At 41.2% G+C, this 27,825-nt stretch overlaps 1 protein-coding gene and 1 long non-coding RNA gene across 2 annotated transcripts in view; one reads left to right on the top strand and one right to left on the bottom strand.

The window, feature by feature from the left end:
* Positions 1 to 6,644, bottom strand: part of LOC116652477 — a 34,759-nt gene extending 28,115 nt beyond the window's left edge. The window contains exon 1 of the long non-coding RNA XR_004305523.1: positions 6,569 to 6,644. This is a non-coding gene — a long non-coding RNA (uncharacterized LOC116652477). The remainder of the gene's footprint in view (positions 1 to 6,568) is intronic.
* Positions 6,264 to 27,825, top strand: part of LINGO2 (leucine rich repeat and Ig domain containing 2) — a 462,402-nt gene continuing 440,840 nt past the window's right edge. Inside the window, exon 1 of the mRNA XM_015849935.2 lies at positions 6,264 to 6,650. The gene's annotated coding sequence lies outside the window, so the exon portion shown is untranslated. The remainder of the gene's footprint in view (positions 6,651 to 27,825) is intronic.

Below are 27,825 nucleotides of genomic sequence, written 5' to 3'. Positions count from 1 at the left end.
TCTCCCAGATGACCTCTGGGACCACTCAACATATGGACGTAGCCACTCCTGTTTGGAAGCTCAGAGAGTTTGATAGTGAGGCCAATCCATTTTCATTGTCATCCAGGCTGCACAATAGTCCCAAGGACTATTTAATATACCAGCAGAGGAGTCCTAATGCTTGGGAAGAGCAGTGCTATTGTTCCTACCCATCCAAAACATATGGAGAAGACAGCAGATTGTGACTTTGATTAACCAGTGACATAAGCCTTCCACTTTCTGCTCTCTGCTTCTGCTGTGCATGGAATTATTTTGCAACACTTTTTATGTATTTCTGTCCTCTACGTGTCTTGATGCCAGCAGAAATGGTTCCACGTTAAAGTGTTCTGAGTGCATAACGTTCTCACAATTAGCAGCTCCAATAACAATTGGTGAAATGCAGTTTAAAATAAATAAATAAATAGAAATAGTTGGATTTAAGTTAGTTCCAGGTATCACTGAGAATAAATTGTGCTTATTCATTTTATTACAGCATGTGTAGAACCTTGTGAAAAGCCTTTGTTTCTACCGTATGTTAAATCCACGCTCAGGCACTTACCAGCTGCCATCATACTTGAGACTTGCATACAGTTCTTAATGCATGTTTTATTAGTTTATGTTCACAACATACTTTCTTACACGTAGTTTATAGTCTTCACAGTGCATATGTCCATTTTAATCAAAGGTGCAAAGGTGCTGGTAGGATAACTGAAGAGGTATCAAGATAAAAACGTCAACAGAAGGTGTCAAATGAATGTTGGAAGTAATGGTACATAGTACTGTGCTTACAGTGTCAACCTACAAACTTAGCCATCTACTTCAACACTTCAGGACTTCATAGTTTATTCCTTGTCTGCCCATAAGATTATTCTTCCTGCTTTGCAGGTATGAAACAGTATGCTGTTTGTATAAAGCATACAAAGTACATATATGAGAAGCACTGGGAGTTAAGTAAAATCAGACGTTATGAATAATCTTTTATTATTCAGAGCAGCTTTTGGACAGCAGTGATAACAAGAGCCCGTCCCTTAGAAACATGAGTGTTCTGTGGATGGCCTCTGAAATCACGGAGAGAAAATACTAATTTTGAAAATGAGTGTTGGGTTCACCTGTGAGGTACTCCTATTTCACACTGGTAAATTACATTCTCTTAATTCCTTTGGCACTGTATGTTTTATTGAAGTAAAGCAGCAGCATAGGAGATCCAGAAAACAGCATATTCAGAAAATGATAAGCTTCTTTTCAGTTAGATTTTGTATGATTTTAAGAACAGTTCTTCAGTGCTTTCCTCAGTCTTTCTAACTTCAACTTACATGTAAGCCTCAACTAAACCGGAGGTGCATTGTGCCCCTTTAAGCTCATTGTGCATCATATAAACAGCTTGACAGGGAGACACCACAGCTTTTATCTTCTGTGAGTTTGCACCTGGTACGTGCCTGCTCCTAGGCAAATAAAGAAAGTGTGAGTACTTAAAGATAGGAAGCTTTTAGGAGCTGGATATTTAGTAAATGAGCACTACTTTTAGTTCACAGGTACTGAAGAAGAACTGCTTCTCCTCTGGAATTATTTGGTCTCCTGTAAAAATAAAAATAAAATTTCCAATTCATCATTTTGAAATACATTATTCATGGTTGCTGAACATTGTTTAATAAAACTGGGACACCTCATAGCTGATTAAAACCATAGTGAAATGCTCAGCTCTGAGACAAAAATAGCCAAGCAGAGTATTTATTGGGTCTGAATTTATCGACAGAAATTATTAATATATGCAAAACCATTTTAGGAATTTTTTTCTTCACTGAGTGAAGGGTTGTGGCAAGGGGTTTGACAATACTGAAAATGGCACGGGTAGAAAGAGCCCTAGGATTTCCTTTGGGGAACTACTATGAAATGCAGAACTCATGGCCAGGGAAGGCTGCCTGGAGAAGCTGTGGGTGCCCCATCCATGAAGGCATTCAAGGCCAGGTTTGTGGGGCCCTTTTCTAAGCTGATGGCAGACCTCATGCCCATGGGGGGATTTAGAACTTGATGGGCATTAAGGTCCCTTCCAACCCAATCCATGTTCTGATTCTATAATTCTATGCAGAGCGATATTACTTGGGAAACATCATGATCTGAACCCATGGATATGTGCCAGAGCTCATTCTCATATAGTTCAACACTAAATTCTAGTTTTCATCTTACCAAAAAACACAAGTCCTTTTCATGCAGCCACTGTACCTTCTGCATGAGCCCTTTTCTCATTCTATGGACAAAGAATTGCACATCTAGTATGGACGGCAACATGCTCAGTGCCTCCCATTAACAAGAAAGTGAGCCACACTGCATCACTGCACTCACTCTTGGGTTGAGGGGATTTGACTATTGTATATTCCATGTTCCACACACACAGGATGAAGCAGGGACTCACTTAAATCCAGACTGACTTGTAATTAACACAATGTTTGTGTAATTCCAACTCCATTGGAATTGATTCTCGAATGGAGAGGGAGTACACACAAAAGCAGACAAACCAGGAAGTTATTAACTGTGGACTAGAAGTGCAAAAGGAGAATAAATAGAGAGAGTTAACCTTTGATTTCCAACACATCCTGCTGAATCCTCTTTCAATTTAGAAATATGTCATAAAAGTAAAATTAACTTTTTGAAACAGTATTGCTTTTCACAAGAGACTGTAGAATGGCCTGGGTTGAAAAGGACCACAATAGCCATCTAGTTTCAACCCACCTGCTATGTGCAGGGTAATGTGTCATGTGCAGGTAGAAGATTATATAAATTCCATTGTTTCAAATTACATTTTCCAAAGGTTTAAAACTTGAAGTTTATTTGCTTTAGTGTAAATGTACTTCTTGGAAACTTTAGACCATATGCTGACATGCGTATGTGGGTGCTAAACAGTTGTTTTCTTTTTGTTTATAGATAGAGACTCATTTAATGGTGGGCTCCAAATTGTGATTCAGCCCATGATTTCATTCAACCTTTATGCCAGATCCTTGCTAGCAAATGGGGCAAAGGAACATGAGAATAACATGCTCAGCCCGACTCATCAGAGATTTATATAGAGAAGTGTTTCTATATGCAAATATGAAAATGCTTACTGTAGATGTCCAAAACAAAAGGAAATACATCTGAAAGTCTGAATTCTTCCCACAGGAAACATCAAGAGTGCTAGAACAGAAGACATGTTAACAAGCCAGTTACATATAGCAAATGTATTTTGGATACGACTAATCTCTCTTGCTAATGAATGGTGATTTTAAGATTATTTCTTAATTTCCTTTGTTTTGAAGAGGCACTATAATCTTCACTTATGATACAGCTGAAGGTGAATGCACAATTATTTTTGTTTCTATAGGAACGTTTTCAGAGTTAATTTCAAAGTAAACAGAGTTGTGATCTACCTTTACAAGGGATTTTTTTCCTTTTCCAGAACTTGGAGCGAAAAGGAAGTACAATGCCCTTTCTGAAGCCCTTTTCAATTAAAGAGCTAATGGAATCTTTTAAAAATGCTTTTAGTGTGCGTTATGTACATAATCCCCCTGAGCAAAAGGAGAGTCTCATCGGCTTCGATTTTTATATGGATCCCTGACTGAATGGCCAGCAGCACTGAAACATTTGGCTTCTCTTTGTGAACTGCTGTTCCAGCTCAAAAAGCCTAACACCTACAGCTGAAAGGAAATGGCAAGCTTTGCAGGCTGCAGTGTGGCTCGGTATCTCACTGCAGAAGCTTCCTTTGTGATTCACAGAGTATGTATAATGCATTGAACTGGTCATCACAGCTGGGATTTGGCTGATGAGATGCAGGAGAATTCTTAAGGTTTTCTTCTACTTTATATTTTGATAAAGTTTCCTTTGGTGAGCCACTCTCCTTGAGTTTTGGTCTCTAACGCAAAGTTTAAGAGACATTTATTTTTCAGATTTCACTTGAAGGATTCTTCTTATTTCACAAGCCACCCCGACCAGTGAAGCAACAACAGCCTTCGTTATTTTATTGTTTCTATTTTTAGTCTGTAGTAACTCAGCACCTATACAGCCATGCTGCTTTATCTCCCACTTAGAGGAACGCTCATGAGGTGGCAGTATCTGGGAGAGACTCCCATTTATCTTGTTGTCACTACACTTCTTGGAGTAGATGGAGTACTTTATCCTGCTTTTTATAAACCTTCAGAAAAATTACACTTATCTGGCAAGTTTTACTTATACCTCTACATGCAGCACAGCATTTCTACCACGCACGAAAACACCGCTGTTCCTCTTAACATTGATCTTTTTGTATTACTTGATGGAAACCACAGAAATATCTGCTTAAAATTACTTTTGTTTAATTAACTCAACAGCTGTGTCCACAAGGACATGGTAACTAGTAGCTCTGGATACTTGTGTGCCAAAGCTTATAAGAACTTTCTGCTATTTGGGTGCATAGTGCTTAATAAAAACGGATTCTGCTCAAAGAAGCCAATGAGCCCTTTTGAAATCTAAGGCTCACAACTGGGTGTTATTATATGAAAACAGTTTTAACAGATATTTGAAGAATCACGGAATGGATTGGGTTGGAAGGAATCATCTAGTTCCATTCCCCTGCCATTGGCTGGTTGCCACCCACTAGATTAGACTGCCCAAGGCCCCAGTCAGTCTGGCCTTGAATGTCTTAAATGTGTATTGCTCACTGATAGCTATTCTCCAGGCTCTGCAAGAATCTTCGGTCATCTTGTGTTTTGTCCTTCATTTTGTTGCTCTCATGTTCAAAAATATTGCAGAGAACACACTGCCACTCACCATGGATAACCTTATGGCACGGGATACTAGAGAACTGTGCTTCCTTTCATTGATACATGCATTACACGCTACAGCATCACAAGGCATGGAGCAAAGCTCATGATCCTGCTTGTGGCTCCTTTTTTTATTAGCACCCAAAGGTGGAGCTGCTTCTTTTGGTACTACTGGCATTGCTTTTGGGGCAGCTTATGCCAGAGGTGGAAAAACAGGAAGTAGCTAAACCTTGGTAACAGTGAATTTAATCATGGAATTATTATGATTGAGTTCAACCATCAACCCATCAGCACCATGACCACTAACCATGCCCCACATCTACACATTTTAGAGAAGATGAAGGTAAAAGCTTGTGCTGAAAGAAAAATATTTCTGGTCTCTGAGTCTTGACCACTGGACCTACTGCTCAGGGCCCTCTATAAAAGGTCTTCCTTTGGCCTCCCTGGAAAACGTGGTGGGTTTGGAAGAGCACAGGTCTATTCTCATTTGCCTCCTAATCTGCTGTTTGAGGAAGCCACGCACTGTGCTCACACGCACGCCCATGCACGTGCAAGAGGCAGAGTGGCAGAAACAGCCAGCTCACCGTTATCCATCAGTTACTGTATCTTTCCTATCAGTGCTGCTGCTGCTGCTGCTGAGAGGAACTCTGTGCATGTGCCCATTTTTCATCACTTCTATAACCTGTGCGCTTCGAAGGACTGCAGCCCCTGGGCCAGGTTGGTACATACAGAGATGTGATTTATCAGCGGTTAAAAACGAAATCATTTGGGAATTGGCACTGCTGCTCCCGAATTACCCGGCAGGAAGCTGCCTCTCCACGTACTCCCGCTAAAGGCAACCACCGCCACACGTGCAGAGAAGGGCAGAAAGCGGCGATGCGCGCTCCACCAACCCCGCATCTTTCCTTCCCCCAGAGCAGGCAGGCACCCCAGCGGCACCAGCGGAGTGCGAGCAGAGCCAAGAGCACCGCGGCCCCTCCCAGCACCGACGGTGCCTCCGCACTCTGCACGGCGCGATGCCGGCGACCCGGGGCACAGCCGCCTGCGGGGCACACGGCGGAGGGCGTCGAGGCACCCGCCCCCAAACCCGCCCTGCCAGTGGCCGCTCCAGCGGGATGCGCTCCCTTAAATCTGCCTCACCCCACCGTGGGGAAGAGTGTGGGGGGGTCCGACCTCCGCGGAGCTGAGAGTTGAGGGGGGGGGGCGGGAATGGGCCACGCGCAGGAGGGCGAGCATCCTTCCAGGCGCACCGCTCCGGGTCCGCCCGTCCATCCGCACCCGCCGCCGGCCGCGGAGGGGGCGCGGACACCGCCCCGAGGCGCCACCGCCGCCGTCTCGGCGGGTGCAGCCGCGCGGATGGAGCCGCTCCGCCTCTGACAGCGCCGCCCCCCCCCTCCGCCCGCCCTCACCTCGAGCTGGCGCTGCCTCCCCGCGCTGCCGGCGCTGCCGCCTCGCCTCGCCCGCCGCTCGCCCGCCCGTCCCCGTGGTGCCGGGCCCCGCCGAGTGGCAGGCGGACAGCCCTCGCCCTCATCCCCCGACGCGGAGAAGCGGACAGCGGGAGGAGAGCATCGCTCCGCGCGCCGCGGCTGGAGGTCTCCGGGGATGGACCGCGCTTCGCCCCCCGCCTCCGCCTGCCCGCCGAGAGGAGGGCGGTGACCGAGCGGCGAGGAGGAGAAGCACCCGCCCGCGCCGCGGGCTCGGCGCGACCCTTCAGCCGCCCGGTTAAATGTCACGGCTCTCCCCGGCTGCTCCCCGCCGCCGCCGCCCCGCGTGTCGCTCACCTCGGGAGGGAGCAGAAGAGGGGGCGGCAGAACCCGCCCCGGCTGCGGCGCGCCGAGAGGGAGCGCCCTGCTCCGCCGCCAGGTAAGCGGCGGGGGCAGCCTCGCTGCCGTCGGGGGTGGTCCCCGTTTGGGATGGGGAACTTTGCGGGGGGGGGTGAGGGGGGGGAGAGGCGGGAGAGAGGAGAGGAGGCGGCAGCGGGACGGGGGCGGCCCCACCGCCCTGCCGGGTCCCCCCCTCCCCCCAAGCTGCGGGACGGGGCTGCGGGGGTCGGGGCTGAGGACGCAGTGATGACCGCGGTGTTCTCCCCCCCCCCCACCACCACTGTGGGGTGGGAGCCCTGCGGGGTGTCGCGAACACCGCCGTCCTTTGTCGCGGGGATGCTCCTGCACCTGTGTCCGCGGTGGATGTGCGCTGGATGGAGGACGTGCGTCCCCGGAGCGGAGGTTCGGGGGACAGTGGAGAAGATGCTCCGCGTTCTGCAGAGCGGATTTTGAGCGCCTGCTGTTGTAAGGGGCAGCTCCGAGTGCGGTACTTCCAAACACACACCTGGGGGAATAGCAGGTACGGCCAAGGCAGCAGAGCCGCCCGCCTCTACGCTGCCTCCCCGTATGGGGTTCTGCACGCCCTGTCCCACAGCTGCTGCGATGAACACCCAATGCTTGTGAGCGTTTCCCCCGTAGGTTTCCCTCACAAGCAGAGAGGAACTGCAGTGCTCTCTCTTTATGTGCTGTTATTTCAGAATGCTGTTCTTTCAGAAGTAAGTCCTTTTCATCTAGAAAGGAAAACGTCAGAATGGTTCAAAATAAATCAGATTTAACTTGGATGGCTTGCTAAGTGTTTGTGTGTGTGGGGGGGGACACAACTGCTTTTTTTTAGTGGCTTTGTCACAAAATGAGCCATGCAGCCTTTATTTCAGTCAAAACTACAGCAGTGAGGGAAGGAAGTGAAAATGAGTTCTTGTGATGCTGAGAGAGGGAGGTAAAAGGCGACCCGTGAAACCTGTGCCCAGGGGTGCTCACACCTGGTCTTGCATCCTTTATCCAGCACTGAGGGGTTTGCGTTGCAAAGAAGACTGCACCTGGAACTGCTGTGTGCACCTTGGGAGAATATTAGAGTGTTTTATCCATCATTCAGCAGCAGTGCTCTTATGCAAAAAAAAAAAAAAAAAAAAAAAAAAAAAAAAAAAAAGTGAAAATTCAGTGGGAGGAGGAAGAGAAGGGTCTGTTTTGCAGTGAAAGCCGTGTGGGTGGGAGCCGTCTCCCCACTGCACATCAGCAGTGCTGCACCCTGTGCAAGAGGTGCTGTCCTGTGCATGCACAGCTGCGGTGCAGTCGGTGTGCAGTGGGCCGTGGGTTGCAGTGCTCCTTTGCATGGCTGTAGAAACCCCCTCCAAAGATGATTTGGGGTTTTTCCCCCATATCGGCACTTTTATTTATTCCCCTGCTACTGTGCCACCTTCTCACCTTTCTGTCCTGAAAAGTAGTGATTTTGACAGTGTGCTGCAGAACAGCAGTATCTTCTCCTTTTGGTAAACAGAAGATCTCTGAGAACTGTTTTAAGTGCTCTGAATTCCCCCTTGAGGAAGTAGGAATAACACCTCCATAGGATGGAGAGAACACGGTGCGCTCAGCTCGGTGTGAGCAGTGTGGCTCGGTGGTGCAGCCCACAGCCGGGATTTTCTCTTCTAGGATGGAGGCATTCTGTGGAAGGGCTCTAGGTGGAAATGTTTTCCTGCACAGCAGCAAGAGGTGAAGGAATATGAAGTGTTAGAGAAGCTTGTCATACAGACAGCTGTCCACCCGTACTGCCATCAGTGCTGCGTGGGCTGGTACTGTGGGTTGCAGTACCTCGCAGTTAGGGAGAAAGACCAAAGTAACTTGCCATTCGTGGTCTGAAGCCATGTCGTTTCCTTCCATATAGAAAGGTAAGGAGGTCCGGAGGATGGATTGTGACTGTGCCAAGTTTAAAATGCCCCTTCATCTCAGGGGGTTTTAGGTCTTATGTCAGACTTTCTGAATAACATCAGCCTTGTGTGGGTGTGGTTATTGGTGAGGGTATCGATGAGGATTCCGGTGCTTTAAATCATTCATGCTGCTGTGGCTGTTGCCTTTGTTTCCCTGGGTTTGGGTTTTTTTTTGTTCTTTTTGTTGCTGGGGAGGGGATTTTATTTCTTTTTATTTTTTTAATGCCTTTTGGCTGACAAAAGGTCAGGGAATGTAGTGAGAAAGCAGTGCAGGAGCTCAGAGTGCTGGGTGGGTGTGCAGCCTGTTGGCTCATTGGCTCACCCTTTGTGTGAAGGTACATTTCCTCCTCGCTGTTGCTGATAATTAAAAACACAGCTGAGGGACCATTAAGTGGATCAGTTTCACTGGATTTATACAAAACCAAGCACCGTGCTCCTTGTACTCAGAGTTTGTGCAGCCACAAGTTTTTTTGTTTTGGTTTTTTTAACACATTATGTTAAATACAGTCTTACTCTGCGTAATTTCTCCTTGTATTCTCTATGGATATTCAGGACATTGAAGAAAATTCTGTTTCTTACTACTCATTGATTGGCATTCCTTGGTCATTATAAGCCTGATTAGTCAAAGCTGTGTCTAATTATGAATTCTTCCAAACTACTGCTCATTTCTGATCGGTACAGTGACTAGTTTTGCTGTTTGTTTTCTGAAATATTTTTAGCTCATGCTTTTTTTCAGCCAGTCTCAGGGAGCTTTCTTCCCTGATTTGAAAGCATAGGGAGAAGCTTTTACTTCTTTTTCTGGAAAGAATAACTTCTTTCTTATCTTGAAAAAAAATATAAAAATGATTGAGGTAACTCTGTTAAGAATGAAATGGAAGTATTTGAAATTTATAAGCATTGCCACTCGAGACTGATGTTCATGCGGCATAGCAATCGATGATTTCTGTGCTGTCAGTATTATTCTCATGAGATCCTCTGAGTAGAACTCTTGTTTGGGTTCCTTGCCATCTCATAAGCCTTTGGATTCCCAGGGAACAACTCCATTCCTTAATGATGAGAATCTTTAGAGAGTGGAAACACAGAAGATAAACTGTCATCAGTGTTGTATAATGGCATTTCAGTGACCCATTTTCTGTTGATAAAATGCAAATCTTCTGTGCTGTTTTGTTTTTTTTTTTCCCTCTTCCTTTCAGCAACTATCCTGTGAAGCAGTAGTTGATGAGCTTATTTATAATCATACTGATCAGAGCTGTTATTTGATTAAAGTCTGATCTCTCATTCCCTTTGAAACTTGAAGTAGATATCTATATCAATAGGTTGTAGGCGAGTGTTTTTGTATATTGGTACACTGTGTTTTCAGCCTGATGGTTATGATGGCACCCCTATTAGGCCAATGTGGATACTTGGTGAACAGTATTCTATGAGGTGGACATAGTGAGCACTTGAACTCATCTTCCAAAAATACTGCTAATTACACTGGAATAGGAAGAAAGTTGCATTGAAACAAATATTCTTTCTTAAGTGTAAATATTTTAAGCTGCTTTTTACTGCAAGTAACACTTCAGCTAATCTTTGTGTCATTGTAACAGACAGGAAAGTCCCATTTGGTTTTTGGTTGCAATTACAATCCAAATACCACCATTTAAATGACTCAGTGAAAGTAGGATGATCTTCATTTTTTTAGAAAACCAGTTGTGTCTGAAGGAAATGAGTGCATGCATTTTCACCTGATGGAGCAATTACACAGACTGTTTAGAAGATTGTTTATTAGTTACACAGATAAAGCAACATAACTTATTAGCTGTCAATGCCAAAATTAAAGTTACGGTGCAAGAGAAAAAGGCAAAGTGCTTTCAAAATTATATCATCCTTGTTAGTAAAACTATAATTTATTTTGGTAGAACAGGATTAAATTTAGCAGAATGATTTGTCTGTGCAAAATCTTACTTTATTATGGAGCTTGTTTGATTAACTGCAAAATGTCAGTCGTTTGGTCACGATGAGTAGGAGTAATTACCCAAAGTCTTGTTGCTTTTTGTTTAGCAAGGATTTATACAACAGTAACTTGTGATTAATATTTTATTACCTGTAATAAATTTATGTTCTATTTTATGTTTTTTTTTGTTTTTTTTAAGTCATATATCTTCTCAAAAAAATTAATCAACTGAAGACAACTTCATTTGAATACGAGCAAAATCACATAAATAAAATTGAAAAAAAAAAACAAACTGTAGGTACAGTGTCTTAATGGATATGGAATGGCAATATTCATTTTATGTTTGAAATTGCAGCTTTTGAAGTTATGTTTCTTCTTACAACCAACTCTGATGACAGAGCAACCAGTGGGAGCAGGAGATCAGATTACAGGGATTTAATGGGGAGACAAATATCAGTCGTTCTAACCGTGTCTGCCTTCTGTGTTGAAAACATATTGCAGCTACAGGGGTAACAGGCATTGAGGTGAGGCAGAGGCCTTCCAGGGTGAATGAAAAGCTAACTCCCTAACCCCTGACTGCACAGAAAATAGGATTTCATGGAAGATCCTTCTGTGTATGTTCCTTTCTCCAGTAGATTTGTTTCAACTGAGTGAAATAGGGTGAATCATGCAACTGGAGAAATTAAATGGGCTGATCTGAGAACTGGACTTGTCCTCAGTCCTCTTCCCAACATCTAATTGGTCTTTCCTCCTGTTATGTTCTTCAGTTTGTATATGAGGAAACAGCATTAATTTCTTAGCTCCAGTTTTTGTCTCTTGGTCACCGTGCTCATAAGCTGCACAAGAACTCAGGGTTTGGTGAAGGCCTTATGGATCAGCAGGCAGGCCATGAGTGAGAGCTTCTGCAAGAGATGATCTTCTGAGGAGAAGCTCCATTTTGCTGCTGCAGAGTTCTTTTCTGCAAAGCAAAAAAAATTCTGTTTCCTTTAATTAGTTGCCAGGCATGGTGCATGTGAGCCTTGGAGGTGCAGACCTCCTGTGCTGGCTTGGCCCTAGCAGCCTACAAGTTTAGTGCTGTTCCTGCCATCTCTGCTGCAGCAGCAGGCTGCCAAGGAGTTTGATCGTGCTGTCATGGAGGGTCTTCCTGAGATTTAAGTTCTGGAACGTCTAGCCAGAATGACCTAGTTATAAAGCACAAATCGTTGTGATTATAGAATAATGATGTTTCATCTTATTGTATCATTTTTATTGGCGGTTCTTGGTTGGACTTTGTGAGCTGGGCCTGCTTTGGGTTCTGATGAAGGCTCCCCTTTAGTTTGGACTTAGATATGGTTAATGGGTTATGTTAGTGGCTCTCCCTGAATGTAGTAAAAAAGTGAAATTTCTTTAGCTGAATCATTTAGTGAAGCTCTTTAAAGTCAATTACATTGAATACAGTAATTTATTAGAGCAGTGGATAAGAAAGTTTCAAATGTCGTTGGTGGGCCATGCATTTAAAGCAGTTTCTTCAGGAAGGCTGCTTATTTTTTTTTTGTGGATGTTTGCTGTTACAGCTGTCTGATGTGAAATACTAGTGAATGCCTTTTAATTCCAGTAACTCTAGTTTCAGTTTATTAGAGCAGTAGTTCACTCTGTTGATAGACCAAGGGAAATATGAATGTCTGCAAACCTATAATTATGTCAGGAACTAATTTATAGCCTGATTTATTTATTTATTTATTTATTTTGTGCTGAAATCATACAGTACAGAGATGAAGAGAAATTATATGGGTACGGCTCAGATCTTTGAAAGAGATAAGAACACTGAGATTTTAAAAATCATTTCTAAGAAGAAGCTCTCAAGAATTATCTGAGTGTTTAGGTAATTCTCAGCCTAACGTGGGTTGAATGAACACCCCTGTCTCACAGATGTGTAAATATTTGTTTGTATCACTGAGACTTCTAGCTAAGTTGTCAGAGGCATCAGACATGAAGCTGTTGGAAGGATTTGCAGCCACCGTGGGAAGCAGTGGTTGGGAACTCTGGTTTCCTAGGTGGGCTGACTCTTAACTTCAGGAGAGAGATGCAAGAGAGAAGCTCTTTGGGAAGAAAAACTTCTGCTGCTTCTTAGGTTCTGGAGGAGAGTGGAGATTTCAAGTTGGTGAAGGCTTTACTGCTCAGCCATCTGCTGATCTTACCTGGTACATAGTACATCTGACAACCCCATTGGAGGAGAGTTTGTTTAGTGCTTGTGACAAAATCCCACATTTCTGAAAGGGAAATAAGGGAAATTGAAGCAGGAATTGGAATGTCAGACAGTGTGTCTGTGAATGAGAGAGGCATCTGATCTATGATTGCCCATCATCTCCATGGCTGGCCATCACCAGAAGAAATGAACTGCATTTAACTTTCAAAATGGTGATGCTGTTTTCTAGGACTGACAGTAATTGTCCTGATGGGAGAGAGTGTGACCCTATTCTGCCAAGGGTTTGCAGAAGAGTAAACATTCATCTTTAAGGACCATGTCATGTTACAAAACCTGCACGAGAGGTTCTTCTGTATGCTTCCACTGCTAGATGTAGCTGTCCAGCCTAGGGCTATCGTATAGAAGAAAAGACAGCAGTTATGATTTTGAGTAGAAATTATAGCATTCACATTTAGGAACTTGAATAGTTGTTGTTTTTTATTTGCAGTATGAACAAATAAATAAATGCTAATACAATATGTATGGAGGAACTGATGAGAAATCAGTTGTGTTCAGATAAATATATGAGATAATCTAGAAGAATAAGCATGATTCCATGTTTGGTTATTGTTGTGCGTATGGCTGTAGAGTCCTTTTAATTGACGTCTCATGTTTGGAATGCTGAGTGTGATCAAGGAAAGGAGAAAATACCTGTCCCATGCCAGCTTTTGACTGCTTCTCCACATGAACTGGCACACTTTGCTTTGTGAATGAAACGCTCAGGCTAGAGACAAGTTTGAATGCTGAAGATGTTAATAAAATCCAGTTTGGAATACAGAATCACAGAATCACAGAATTGTAGGGGTTGGAAAAGACCTCTAGAGATCATCGAGTCCAACCCCCCTGCCAAAGCAGGCTCCCTACACCACGTCACACAGGTAGGCGTCCAGGCGGGTCTTGAATATCTCCAGAGAAGGAGACTCCACCACCTCCCTGGGCAGCCTGTTCCAGTGCTCCGTCACCCTCACTGTAAAGAAGTTCTTCCGCACATTTGTACGGAACTTCCTATGCTGGAGTTTCATCCCATTACTCCTAGTCCTATCCCCATGCACTACTGAAAAGAGACGAGCCTCACCACTATGGCTCCCACACCTCAGGTATTTATAAACCTGGATCAAGTCCCCTCTCAGCCTTCTTTTCTCAAGGCTAAACAGACCCAGTTCCCTAAGTCTCTCCTCATAGGGGAGATGCTCCAGGCCCTTCACCATCTTAGTGGCCCTCCGCTGGACTCTTTGGACTCTTTCCAAGAGATCCCTGTCTTTTTTGTACTGGGGAGCCCAGAACTGGACACAGTAAGCCCAGAACTGGACACAGTAAACCCAGAACTGGACACAGTAGCCCAGAACTGGACACAGAAGCCCTCAAAGAGCAAGCCGGCCAGTTTTACTTGCAAAAAAAAAGTTTTTCCACGCTCCTGGTGTATGTATACCCTAGTACGAATAACAACTGATTCCTATTGAGAATTGTGTTTGCTAAACTAGATAGAAGGTATATAAATAATTTCAGAAAAGTTTAAATAGCTGGAAGTCTTGCTTTAGTTGCCCCCACAGCTGTGAGAAGGAAGCAGTCACTTTGGAGTTCCAGTGAGGCAGTAGGAGGGGACATTCCAAGTTATATAGCAGTCAAGCATTTGGAAAAATAAACTGCAAGGGTATGCCTTGTTTCCAGGGATTCTGAAGGAAATATGTAACTTAAGTGACTTCTAAATTGGTCATTTATTTTTGAACACTATGTATGACCTGGAGGATAACCAACTATGAGGAAAAAGAATGATGAGGAATTAATAGGAAGTTGAAACTCCTCTAGATATTTGAGGGAAATAAGTTGTCAGCAACATCTAGGAGAGTGTATCAAGAAGTTGTAATACACTTCTGATCACTTTAAGGAGGCACGTGGTTCTGTGGTTGAAATAGTTCTGTACAACCTCCTCCTCACACTTATGGCTTAACGTGAGTGTATAGTTTCAGTCTGACTATTGAACATTTCTCCTATTGAGAACATATTCCTTCAAAATGTTCTCGATGAAGCTGTTCGTGTGTTGTTTTCATCAACATTCCATTGGTGGATGTGAAAAGGGTCAAAGTTATAAGTGTGTTAGGGATTTTGGAAGATCTAGCTCTTGTGAAGAAACAGACATAATTTCTACTTTGATTTTGAGGTAATTAAGTACTAAGCAATGTAATGCACTGGGGACTGCAAAACAAGTCATCAGATATCTCCTGTAAAGCAATTGCAAATACTGTGAAAAGACAAGCAAAAGTAGTTTGTCGTTTTTATAGCTGAGGATAAAAAGAATTGACCTAGATCTCTTTGGTAATTGTTTTGGACTTCCGCTAATGTAAACCATTTTTATGTTGAGATACACTTGCAAAAGCTTTGGAATGGAAAGGTGGGTACATGGTGAGGCTATTTAATATTACATATTCCAGTTTTATTTTTACCATTAGATAAACAGAAAGTTATCTGATGGGAAAAGAAATCTGAATTACAAAATACTTGAAAATTAATAATACATTAACCAAACATTATTGAAGAAAGAGTTTCAGTCTTATAAAACTTGTGAGCTAGTTCATCTAGAAGTGCCTTTTTTTTCCCCCTACAAAAAAAAGGCAAAACAAACCAAAAAAATGGTATTCAGTGTATCCTCTGAATACCAACCAAAGTCTTCTGCATTATGCCACATTACACAATTGCTTGTATGCACAGTGGTTTATTTGTCTTTCTTGGGCTTCAGCTGGCCTTCTGAAGAAATGTATATTGCTCACTGGGAGGAGTATCAAGCTATAAGGGCCGCCAGCAAGAGTTCACTACTTGTTCATTTTAGGATAGCATTGCTAAGTATTTCATGCATATGAAGATATGAAGATAAAGTTTTGTGTTTGTTTTTTTGTTTCCCCCACTGTTACTTCTTAGTAAATGAAACTATTGCCATAGGTTGCAGTTGAGAGACACTTCTGTTGATGTGAGAGATGTTCCGTATAGAATATTCAAGCTTCTTCATCACTGTGGAGGTTCTCTAACAGAATAAGAAATCTGCATCACGTCCAACTGGATTTTACACTTAAATGTTTAATCTGTATTACGGATTTTTTTGTGTGCTAACTAGGTATTAACGACACATGTAGGGGCACTCTGTAAGTGTGTGTAACATATCAAGATCTTACATGGGTATATCTTCTTCAGCAGAAAAAAAAAAAAGCGTGCATTTTTGTACAATTTTGCAATCTGACATAGAACATTATGTCAGCAAATAGCAGCTGTTACGTAGATACTCTGAAAGATCAGAGTAAAAGTATGTTAAAAGCAGGCACAGATCATAACGTATGTGATAAATAAAAAAATACTAAGATGTCTGCTTTATGAACTGTGTTTGGAAAATAATGTTTATGCAAGGAAACAGAAATTTAATCGTATTTACAGCTGGGGTTCTTAGCTTAAAGTACCACCAGGGCCATTTTCTGCAACTGTCAAGAAAACAATTCAGACCTGTGTCTGAGCTGTGTAGCTTCTCTTTCTCCTGTAGTTTCATTACAGTTCAGAATTCATCAATATATCCTGCCTAGGTACCTACAGCGATATTGCTGGGTGTTTTAATTTCTGTGCTGTTCTTTAGAGTACTGAAATATTTAGCTCTTATCCCAATGCTTTGTAGTTAGGGTTTGCTGAGTAGGTTTTTCTTGTGGGCCTGCTACCTACAGCATTTTTTTTTTACCTTGAAATACAAGTGCTGAGTGACAAATGGCTGAACTCTGATATGACTGATTATTCTCTTACGGTTTGTTACACAGAAGTTTTGCCTTAGAATGTAAGACAGAAATGAATCTCGATTATCAATAATATTAATTCTGTTTGCAGCTTGAATTAGTGCAAACTTTTATATTTATGGTCACAATCACTAGATGGCAGTGCTCTATGGTCTTTGTAAATTGTTGTATTTTGCTTTTCTTTGTGAAGAAAGCACTGCTGTGCATTAAACATATTTCCATGAGTGGACGGCTCTGACAGCTCCATCCTTGTTCAGAAGGTGTTCTGAGGTGTCATCACTGCAGTGACACTGCTAGGGAACAAGGTGAAAAAAAGTTGGGGAGACTTAAAACCAATAGCATTGATAAGCTGCCAGAATAAGGAAGCAGAAGCTGATTTTGTTTGCATTGATTTCACATGGTGTCTTGTCAAAGCGTGAGATGCTGAGTCCAGCACTGGGGTTAAATATGCTATGGTAAGGAAAGGAAGTTTTGAAGGAGTTATGTAAAGCCCGGTGCCTTAAAGGTCCCTAAAATGTTGGTCCCTTCCTGATGTTGTTTGGTTGGTATCACACACTGGCACAGTGGAGCTCCAGGCCTGCTTCCTGGCTCATTTGAACAAGGATGTGAGACAGTACACTTGTCCAGTGGCTGCACATAAATGGGAATGCCATTTTTCCCCAGTAAAGCTTTGTTCATAGTTTCATCAGCTCTTCTAGCTGGAACTGCTGTCAGACCTGCTCTCACTAGAAGCTCTCCTGATGCCAGGCCTGTTTTGGAGTTCTCTCAAGGGCAGGTGGTTACACAGTCAGCAATGGCAGCCAGTGAGCATTTGCTGTTCTCAGATTTTGAGCAGAGCAAGAGCTGGACACTGGTTTGTAAGCTTGACTTCTGAAAGTATTTTTAATGATAACTGTGCCAGATTCTGTGTGACAGATCTACCTGTTGACATTAAAACTGTGGCTGAAATTGTGTATGTTATATCAACTTTGTTGCAGAATAGGGATGTGTCAGTCTAGCTTTGGAGAAAATTAAGTTTCACTTCCATACATTCATGCTGTGTAGTATAAAGACTGAGAAGCATTAAATGAAAGCCTTTATTCCAGCATGTCAATTAAAATGGCACTTAAAAGTGTTTATTGTAGCACCAGATTTAGTGGCTGTGCTCTCAGTTTGCTAAAGCTTGTTGTTATCTATTCATTTTTCTTTCCAGCTTCTAAGATGCAATTACAAAAAGCCTACAGTGTTCAGTTTAAGTCATTCAGAAAATAATTTTGGAAGATGAAACAAGAAATGCATTGAAAACAGTATCAAAGATTTTGCATTAATTAATTTTCGACACAGGCTTTGTATTTTATAATGAAAATACTTTTGAGCATGAAACAATGCATTTCATTATGTTTTTACCTAATTTGTTGATTGTTATTTGAAATAATCTCTAAATCTGATTCTGGTGATAATGACATGCTTTATAGAGAGCTAGGTGAAAATTCTTAATGCAGAAGACAATAATTTTGGAAGCTCTCAAGGGGTTGTTAAATAAATCCATAAAATCTAGTTTGTCTCATAATCCATCGTTTCTGAAGTCAGAGTTCTGGAGGCTGGAGGGTGGTGTTGCCTGTTAATGACCTGTTGAAAAGGATGTCAATTTACCTAGGCTTTTAATAAGCAGCTTGAAAGTAAAGTTGAATGCAAGATGAGACAGCAGCTGTGGTAGCTTCACATTGAAACAATCTGGATTGGAACAGTTTTTTACCTGGATTTTGAGACTGTTGCTCAGGTCTTCATTCAGAACCACATAAGTGACAGAGGCACATCGGGATAGGAATTCCTGTTTTTTATCACTTGGCTCTCTGTAAGGTTGTGTTGCATCTGAGAATTGTGCATATGTTGTAGTGAGGAAGCCATTCATTCACCAGCACCTGAGCTAGCAGCCTTGTTACTAGTGTCTCACCACCACTTTGAATCGGAGCCTCATTCTGTATTCATTTCTGGGTATAGTTCATTGAATTGGTGAGTATCTTAAGAGAGACTGCATGAACAGCAACCAAATACCAGAAACTGTCACACAGGCTGCACTGTAATAACAAAAAAGGTCTTAAAATGACTCATTTTCTTTTAGTGCTAGGAAAGTGATTTTACTAACACAAGAAAACATTGTTATGCCTAAGGCTGTTCTGCATTTGCTTGACTTGAGTCAGACTAAGACTCCTTCCCAGACTTCCCTTGTTGCCCTGCTATCAGTTGTAGCTGTAAAAGAGAGCAAGCACATATTTCATACTGTGCTTTGGCAGGAGAATGGGGCTGCAGCATTTCTGATTTCAGTTCCTTACAGAAAACTTCATCAACTGAGGAGCCTCTTTTTGAGTAAAAAACAAAAACAAAAACAAAACCAGCAATCTGAAAGGATAAGTCAGTTGTTTTGCAAACTATCCTCTGGTTTGCTCTTTCATGAAGTAGTAATCTGATTATTCTACTAAAGCATTTCTTACTGTTTTACTTGAAAACTTCAAAGGTCTTAGTGGATTGTTTGTGTTTTGAGGTATTAACTAGTTTCTACTTCAGAATGAAAGCTGGCCTTTTTTGTTCTTAGTATTAGAATTGATGAATGGAGAGTGACGGAGTGCAATTCTGAACATACACGTGACAGAGCACTGAAACAAGTTGCCCAGAGAGATTGTGGAGTCTCTTTTTATGGTGATATTCAAGAACTGTCTGGACACCCACCTGTGTGACCTCTTGTAGGGAATTTGGTTTAGTGGGAGCTGGACTCAGTGGTCTCCTGAGGTCCCTTCCAATCCCTACCATTCTGTGGTTCTGTGTGATAGACGTGCAACACTCAAGTGTTACAGTCATCACAACAGTAATCTGAGGCCATCTTTGTATGATGGTAGATTAGTACATAAAATACCAATTTTATTCATGAGTATCATAAGCTCTTCTGTAGGCACTCAAATGGGAAGTATTTTTACAGTTTTGTAGGCATGGTGACAGTGGCTAAATATCTTTCCAAAACCATTTTGCAAATCTTTAAAGCTGCTATGGTTGCTACAGTCTTATGGACTGTATAATATATGTATTACACAGCACATGTATAGTATTCATGGGCTGTAGAAAATCCTGTAAAAAAGCCTTGTTAACTAAGCTAAGCAGAAATATTTTTAATTATGAGCTATATAAGGATGGAAAATAGCTTGACAGAACTACAGAAGAATGCTTTCAGTTATCCTAGAAATATCTAATCACCTGCTCATCCTCTATATTTAACGGAGATTGCACAATAATCTAGAATTTCAAACTTGATGAATGTATACTTATTGTAAAACTGGTCCATTTATGAAGTTGTGCTTCATGTACGTCTCAAAGGCTTAAATGCACTGTCTGAGGTGAGTATGCTGAATTGCAGAGAACAAGCATAATTCTGTTGCGTTGCACTGCTTTTCTTTATTGGTAGTAGTGTACTAATAATGTGCTGAACTTGTCTCTGTAAGGATGCATTGTTACAGCTGAATCTCTGATATCTGCTAAAAGCCTTGACAGCGAACGTCATATAAGGGTTTACTTCTTGTACATGTTTCTGGAAAGGCCTGTGCCAGAGTATGTGCAGCCTTGTGTTGATTTTCGGAGTATTTTTGAAATCGTAGGAGGAAGCCACTCGTTGCATTGGCAGATCCTAACATGTGGGTCTCAAAAATGCTGAATGGTGTACAGCTAAGAATCAAGATGATCTTTTTACAGATACTTTAGGAAAAACAGACTCACCCAGAGGGACAGCTAGGTTTCCACAGAACTTGTCTATTGACCTCTTATGTCCAAACCGACCGCAGAATAGCAGGTCTGTAAACTCTGCACTTGCAGATCATCCAACAAGAAAGGTGTTTCTTGTTTCTGAAATAAGGCCACTCCATCCTAACCAATAGGGAATAACCTATCCCTTCTTTAAGCACCATTTTCTTGAATCCCATACAGCAGAAGCTGGATTTCAGCTGGCAACGCTATGCATATTCATACAGAACATTCTCTTACTTTTGTCAAGAAATGCAGCATTTCTTGGAGAGGTTCGTTTTTATTTTAGGAACGCGGGGAATTTTTTGGACTTACTGCTGCCATAACATGTTCTTCACAGCTTCTGCCACCAGGAAGAAAAAAAATGGAAACACAAGGTTTGATCGAAAAATATCTATAGCTGTGGGTTTCTTTTACTTCCAAATGCTTCTTAACTGTTGCAGTGTTTCCCAAATTGTATTGTGATTACAGGCTTTTCTTGAGTTGATTTTGATACGTTGTTTTCAACTTACAAGAAGAAATACATAAGTGTATCTTTTCGCCAGTATGAAGTGTGCCTGTCCAGCAATCTGTTTCAATGGATTTTCACCAAGATGTTGTTTGAAATGCTTCTATTTTTATTTTCCAACACAGTTACTCCACAGCAGGATTAAATCCTGCTGTTACCTTAAAAATGCAGATTTTGAAAGACATGTCTTTCCATTCCATAGATTCCTGCAAGGAAAACTGGTTTTGAAGCTGTCATGACAGTAGAATTACATTCTTTCTTCAGCACAGTATCTGATTCACTGAAGCATGCTATCTGGTGAAAATGACTGAACCACTGAGATTTCTGCCCAGGGAAGCAAAATTGTGTTAGAGGTAAAATGAATAAATAAATAGATTAAATAGGACTGGGTCTTATTTGATGCGGAACGGTTTGTCGTTGTTTAGATCCAGTGCAGTCAGTGATGCTGGTGTGATTTCTATGAGCCAAAAACTGACATTTAACTTTGAAACTTCACGTGGTACTGTGAATGTTTGATCAATTTTTGGTCTATCGGGATTGCTTAACAACTAATGGACAAAACCAAACAAGACACAGTAATGCTGTATTTTATGGCTGAAAGTAGATTTCTGTGTTGCAGCTGAGGAAAGCCACAAAGATGTGAAGGATCCTGGAGCATCTCCCACATGAGGAAATGCTGAGTTACCTGGGTCTGTTCTGACTAGGGAATAGAGGACTGAGAGGGGATCTGATAAATGTTTATAGGTATTTAAAGGAAGATGGGAGGCAAATGGATGAGGTCAGGCTCTGCTTGGTGCTGTGTAGCAATAATACTAGGAGTACTCTGTGAATCTTCGGAAGAGTCATATGGAATCATTACCTTTTGAAGTCTGGAAAAAAAGAAAAAATAAAATAAAAATAAAAAACCACCATGAAAAATGCAGTAAAGTTCTGAATTTTCTTTTAAAAGTTGTCAAGAGCTGAGGTTTGCATTGAAGTCAAGCTTTTGGTTGTGTCAGAATAGGAGCGATCAGAAATTTATATTGGAAATGAAAAGGGGAAAAAAAAGAAAGGATCAAGGTGTGGTTTCAGCAGAACATCCAGTTGAAGTATTTACCTGTCATCTTTGCCACTGAAGCACTGTCTGTGTGAAACCTGCTGATTACTGATACATTTTAAGAGGTACTCTGTAATGGTGTTGCCGTATTCAGGGTACTGAGGAAGATGTGAGGCTGCCAGTTGACTGCAGCTGAAATCAATGATGAATGTATGAAAAGCCAAGAGTGGAAATATTTATTGAAACTAGTCTACTCAAGATGCATATCAGTTATTGGTATTACTGTGTGCTGACTGTTTTCCTCTTAAGATGACAAAAACTAATTGCATGATGCAACAATCTCATGTCATGATGATGTATGTTTGAGGGTACGTTTCTGTTTTTTTCCGCTGGTATGGCCTAAACCATCTTTCTGTCATCTTCCTTGCTTCTGTTTGTCTCTCTTCAGGGAGGTTGTTCTCTCATTAGCATTGTTTTCTCTGCTTCTGATTGTTGTTGTGTAATTAGGTAAAAGTACTCAGCCACACAAGACTGTGAGCAGTTGCTTGAAAAGGTTTCTGAGTCACAAGTCAGCAACCTGAATTATATGAGACACAGATAAACACCTTGTTGATAGGAACTTGGAGCTTAAAGACTTCTGCAAGGCATCCCAGGAATGGACTATGTAAATCCTGTTCTCAGAGATTGAACACAGAAGTTAAGAACAGTGTATTATTTTGATACAGTGTTACTATAACAGATACTGCAGAGTTCTGACCGGTAATTTGTCTTCTGTTGGGAAAAAAAAACCCACAAAAACAAACAAACACACACACGCACACGAATGTTTGCCTCTTCTTAGGATGAAGCTTTTAAAGTACTGTTCTTTGTCTGACTCTTGATTCTTGAAACTTCCTGCCTGTCGCTCAACACTGCACCTGCCTGCCTGTCTTTGTTTTGTCGTTTGTGTGCTGTGCAGTTGCAGTGATCAAACTCTCTGTTTCAGAGGCTGCAAAAGAAGTCAACACTGAGACTCTTAACAAGTTTCGTTATAAGGAGATATCCTTGGGGACTTAGTACCAGTCCCACAGCATTTCTAAGGTTTCACTTGGCATTCACATATGTAACAAGCATCTGTTTCCCAAGGGATACCTTGCATTACATACAACTAAGGGAAAGATTTATTTAAAAAAAAAAATAAAAAAAATTATAGGAAGAAGTTGAAAAGTGAGATATAAATGCATTCTGATCTATTTCACCCTGGGTGATTGAGCTAGTATGAGCTAAACATTATTCTCATTCACTTGCCCTGCAAATAGTCCTCAGGGAGTAGTTTTCTGTCAGTCCAGGCTGACTGAATTTATCAGAAGTAAGGTCTCATATTCAGTGACAACCCCTTTCTCAGTTTTCTAGCAGTCTTTAGTTACATAGGTAGTAACAAGGATCTCATCCAGATGAAGAAGACAGTTGCATTGTTTTTTAGAATGGACTTGGTGTTGGGTCGTCATTTTGAGCATTTTTGTAGGTAGAAAAATGTCATTTGGGTAATATTACAAAATTAATCCAGTGACAGAACTGGGACTGAAGCCACATCTTGAAGCCAGGCAGGGATTTAGCTGATGTGGTGGCCTGTGTGCCTAGAGCTACATGCTAGTCCTTTGTAAAGCTTCCATGATGGCAGTTGCTTTTTTTTCCTACATAGGCTATTTTTACTGCCCAGAATTTGAGCCCTCTGAGGCTTTCTTTACAACAACCTTATTGAAAAGGCTTAAGTGCTTGGAGAGGCTGATAGAGATGAAGGTAGTGCTATATTTCCAACATGAGAACACCTCTGAGCTGACTCAGTCTTGCCCTAACTGTTTGTCCTGTGATAACAATGCTCCTCCAGCTTCTAGTGATGCCAATTTAATCTGCTGGAGCAGGACACTGAAGGTGTAATACAGGTCTCTGTGTTAGATAAATCAAGTAGTTCTCCTTTATAAGGTCACTTCCTAAAGAGCATTGTTTTAATAAGTGGATGTTCTTTTAATATATTGAAGAGTAGATCAAAACAATTGCTCTAATATGGACATATTTAGTAATTCTTTAAAAGCAGGCATAAAGCAGATTTTTGCTTTATGGCTGCTTTTCCAGGTGTTTTTGCTTCAGCTAAGTGGGGAAAAAATGGGGAAAAAACAAACACAGTAGTTTTTTAAAATATTTACAGTGTTCTTTACTGTAGAGCTTTGATAACTTCTGGATAGTATTGCAAAATCTAGAGGGTCAGCAGTAGTTTGGTCTGTGGACATAGGAGGTGTCTTTGGAGATTACAGGCTGATGAGTACGAATGCTTTGTTGTTTATATACATATGAACTGAAGGTGTAAACTGTGCTTCGTTGTCACTTGAAATAAAGTGATAACCGTTTATTTAGAGTAATTACGAGTGGTACCATGGAAAAATAGACAGTCATTCACTATTGCAATTAATGTGTAACTCATATTGAGGACGTGATGTTGAAAGTGGTACTCTGCTGTGTAATCTCCAGTAAGGTGTATGCTGTGGAAGAGGGAGGTCTTTCTATTTGTTTTTAAGGCTTGAAGCAGAAATGCTTCATGGCTTCTTAATAAATGGGCATCTAAATAAAAATTCTAATCTTCAAATCTTTGCTTTCATGGAGACTCAACAAGGAAGTTCTTTTGCTTCTTTTTGCTAGACTGGGTTTCTTTAATCAAAGATGAGGAACATGGTCCACTGTGACATTATCCACTGCTTTGATTTTTGGGTTCAGTTTTGCTGTCCAGTAAGGCTGTAAAGTGGTGCGTTCATGTCATGGCATACTTAGAGATTTGGTTTAATTTGAGATAATACCAAATTTTCTTGAATTGTTTTTCAGGGGAAAGCTAAAAATGAATTAATAGCGGTTGGACCAAAACATTTTGAGTGGTGTTTGGTTTCCATTTCATCTTCATGTTTTCATGTGTGCCATCATAACATAATATAAACAGAATTTGAAAGGGGAAGTCATTTGGAAGCAGAACATTTTTGACATTGTCAGAACATATTTTCCTTTTTGTCTCCAAAGTAAACCTCCATTTGAAAACAACTGGATTTTGTGCGTAGTTACTGTCTAACATGTATCTTGTGATGGGGTGTAACTCAAGCACACCAGCTTGCTCTACTTTCTGTTTCAGGTCTGTTACCATTGACTTCAGGGATATTAAAAGATGACCAGAGATTAGGGCAATTAAAAACAAGATTGATGAAATAGAATTAGAGGGTGGTGCAGGGAGGGGTGTATTGAAAACGATCTGATAGCAAATAGGTGAAAAGACAAAAAATCACTGAACATCATTATGTACCAGATTGCCAGCTGCACAGACGAGACTTCAGTGATCCTTTATCTTTTATTTGAATTGAAAGTTCAGTGCTTGAGTACAGAAATTCACGCAAAGAGATTTTGGACTGCATTAGAAATGTGCCTCTGAAATAATACCACATAGGAATGATGCTTCCTGAGCACATTTTCTTTATATAGCGTTTATTTATTTAGTCAAGGAATATCTGTGCATGTATATCCTTCCTTTAAGGATACTAGCTTTCTGTCTTCCTCTTGAAGATTTTCAGATTGCTGTAATTGTGCTCCATTGGTTAGGTGGGAAATAAAATTGCTACTTTCAAACTGTTTCTTTAGCTAGTTGTGAATTGTTTATGTAAGCAGGTTCAGGCTTCAAGTCTTACATGTAAGAAAAGCTGCAGTGAATTCTTTGGGGAGTTAAAGATTTCAACAACTTGAAAATTTCACTATCCATTCCTCTTCTAGTCTCTCCCTCCTCTGTCAAGAAGTGAAAGCCCAGAAACTGCTTACTGATGCTGATGTTAAGTTTAATATATGCCATTTGCTGCATTTGAGTGACAGGCTGTGCTAACTGTGCCGACAAGCCTTATCAATAGTGAACACAGTGTTTACTTAGCACCTGGGCAGCTGTCCAGAATAAGTTTGTAGTGAAAATCATTGGCCTATCCCTTTTCCTAGTGAAGAGTCAGAACTTACTAAGAATAAGCTGTTACTTCTTTAATGACGCTAAATTTATGTGGTCACGTAGTCTCTTGGATGCCTGTTTAAGGACTATTCCTTTGTTACTGAATCTCATGTGGGTAATCTGAGCCACTCAAAAATAGGTAAGTCGAGCAAGTGCTGTGTGACTGCGCATGGGCTGATTTTGCAGGATAAATCTTAAGTGGAGATGTGGTGATGTTTTTCATGAAAAGATTAGTGTTCCTTATGTTTCTGCAGATAAATACGGTTTGTGATATGTGTGGAAAGTACATATCTCAGGCAGCTGATAAAGGGCATCTTAAAATGAATATTTCCTCTTCTTTCATATTACATCCACACCTGTGAACATGATTCTTATAGTGGGTGGAGGATATTACTTCAGCTGCTGTAATAAGTTCTGAGCTGAGTTTAAAAGATCAAGTTCTCCTGTTGGTGTGGGCATGCATTTGAGAAGACGTAAGAACTTAATATGATAATCAAACCAATAGAGTGAAAAAGCTGGGATAAAAATGAAACAGTTCTGAGGGAATGTTTTGTGTTAGCTGCTATGTTATTTCATTTGGGCTTTAAATATAAATGAGATTAGGGTGTGCGTGCAGACTATGCAGCCCTGATTTTCAGTTGATATGTGGTTTTCTGTAAGGTATGTTGTTACGGGTTTAATCACATTGTTTTGTGATTATTATTAGTTCTAATAGAGTTGTGAAATTACATGTATGTGTATTTTAGGAACTTTGTAGTCACTGTTCTGAGTTACACCACTTTTTTATCATTAAAATAAAATATTTTGGATTCTTAATTAGGACTAGTTGCCTTAGAGCTATCATGAAGAAAAAATTCTGAAGCTGACTGTACTTCCTCCTGACGTTCATCCAGGACTTGATAGCAGACCAACAAAACCTTGTCCTTTCCCACTGTTGAAACTATCCACTCATTTTCAGGCAGAGCCTTTTCAAAAGTGTACTGAGGCACTTATTCCTCTACCTGACTCAGCCAACTTCTCTGGTAAGAATACAGAAGGTGACATTTTGAAATAGTGTTCTTTCATTGTTTGGGGTGGCATTGTAGCTGCTGATGTTAGTTAACACAGTTCCATGAATGTACCATCAGAGTCTAGCTACTATAGATGATTTTTTTTGTATAGGTCTAGTTTCATTGCCATTTCTGAATAATAATACCAATTTAATACTGGGAATATATTGCATTACCTCTATTTAAACATTTACTTTGCTTTCTATATTGGCTTTGACTGGTGGTGTACTTGATCATAAAATCTTTGTGAGAAGGTCAGTTTTAAATGTAGATTACTAGTCTTAATATACAACCAGTCCAGGCCAACTCTCATCCATGGATCTACAATCCAGTACCATTTCTCCCTCAGAGATTTATGCATCCATTAGTTTGCCCTAGGTATCATACTGAACTGGTACTCAATACTGAAGATATGGATGGTTGGTCCTATCATAAATCATAAAATAATTCAGTTTGGAAGAAGCCTTTGTTTGTCCGGTCTCTTTCTTGGCCTGTCTCCATCTCCAGGTTTCCTTATGAAAGAGTTACATTTACTTGGAAGCTTGTGATGAAGCTTCCATGTGTGCTTCAGTCTCTGTAGCATCCTTAAACTGTTCTCACTGTTCATTAAAGGTGGTAGACTACAGAATACACTGTGGTGCAGATTTGTATATCCTGTCTATCAGTAGCATCGTAGAATCACAGAATTACAGATTTGTAGATGTTGGAAGGGACCTCTGGAGATCACTGAGTCTCTCCTAAAGCAGGCTGCTACAGCATGTCTCACAAATAGGCATCCAGATAGGTCTCGAATACCTCCATAGATGGAGACTTCAAAACCTCTCAGAACAGCCTGTTCCAGTGCTCTGTCATTCAGACAGTGAAGTTCTTCCTTGCATTAGCATGGAGATTCCTCTGTCCCAGCTTCTGTCCATTGTCCTTTGTTCTACTGTTGCTTGCCATCAAAAAGAATCCATCCCCATTGACTTGACTCCTGCACTGTAGGTGTTTATTGATAACGGTAAGATGCAA

This window comes from Coturnix japonica, chromosome Z, assembly GCF_001577835.2.
Source record: "Coturnix japonica isolate 7356 chromosome Z, Coturnix japonica 2.1, whole genome shotgun sequence".
In the NCBI taxonomy this organism is placed as follows: domain Eukaryota; kingdom Metazoa; phylum Chordata; class Aves; order Galliformes; family Phasianidae; genus Coturnix; species Coturnix japonica.
Note: the sequence above shows the minus strand (reverse complement) of the source record. Positions and strands in the feature narration are given on the sequence as shown.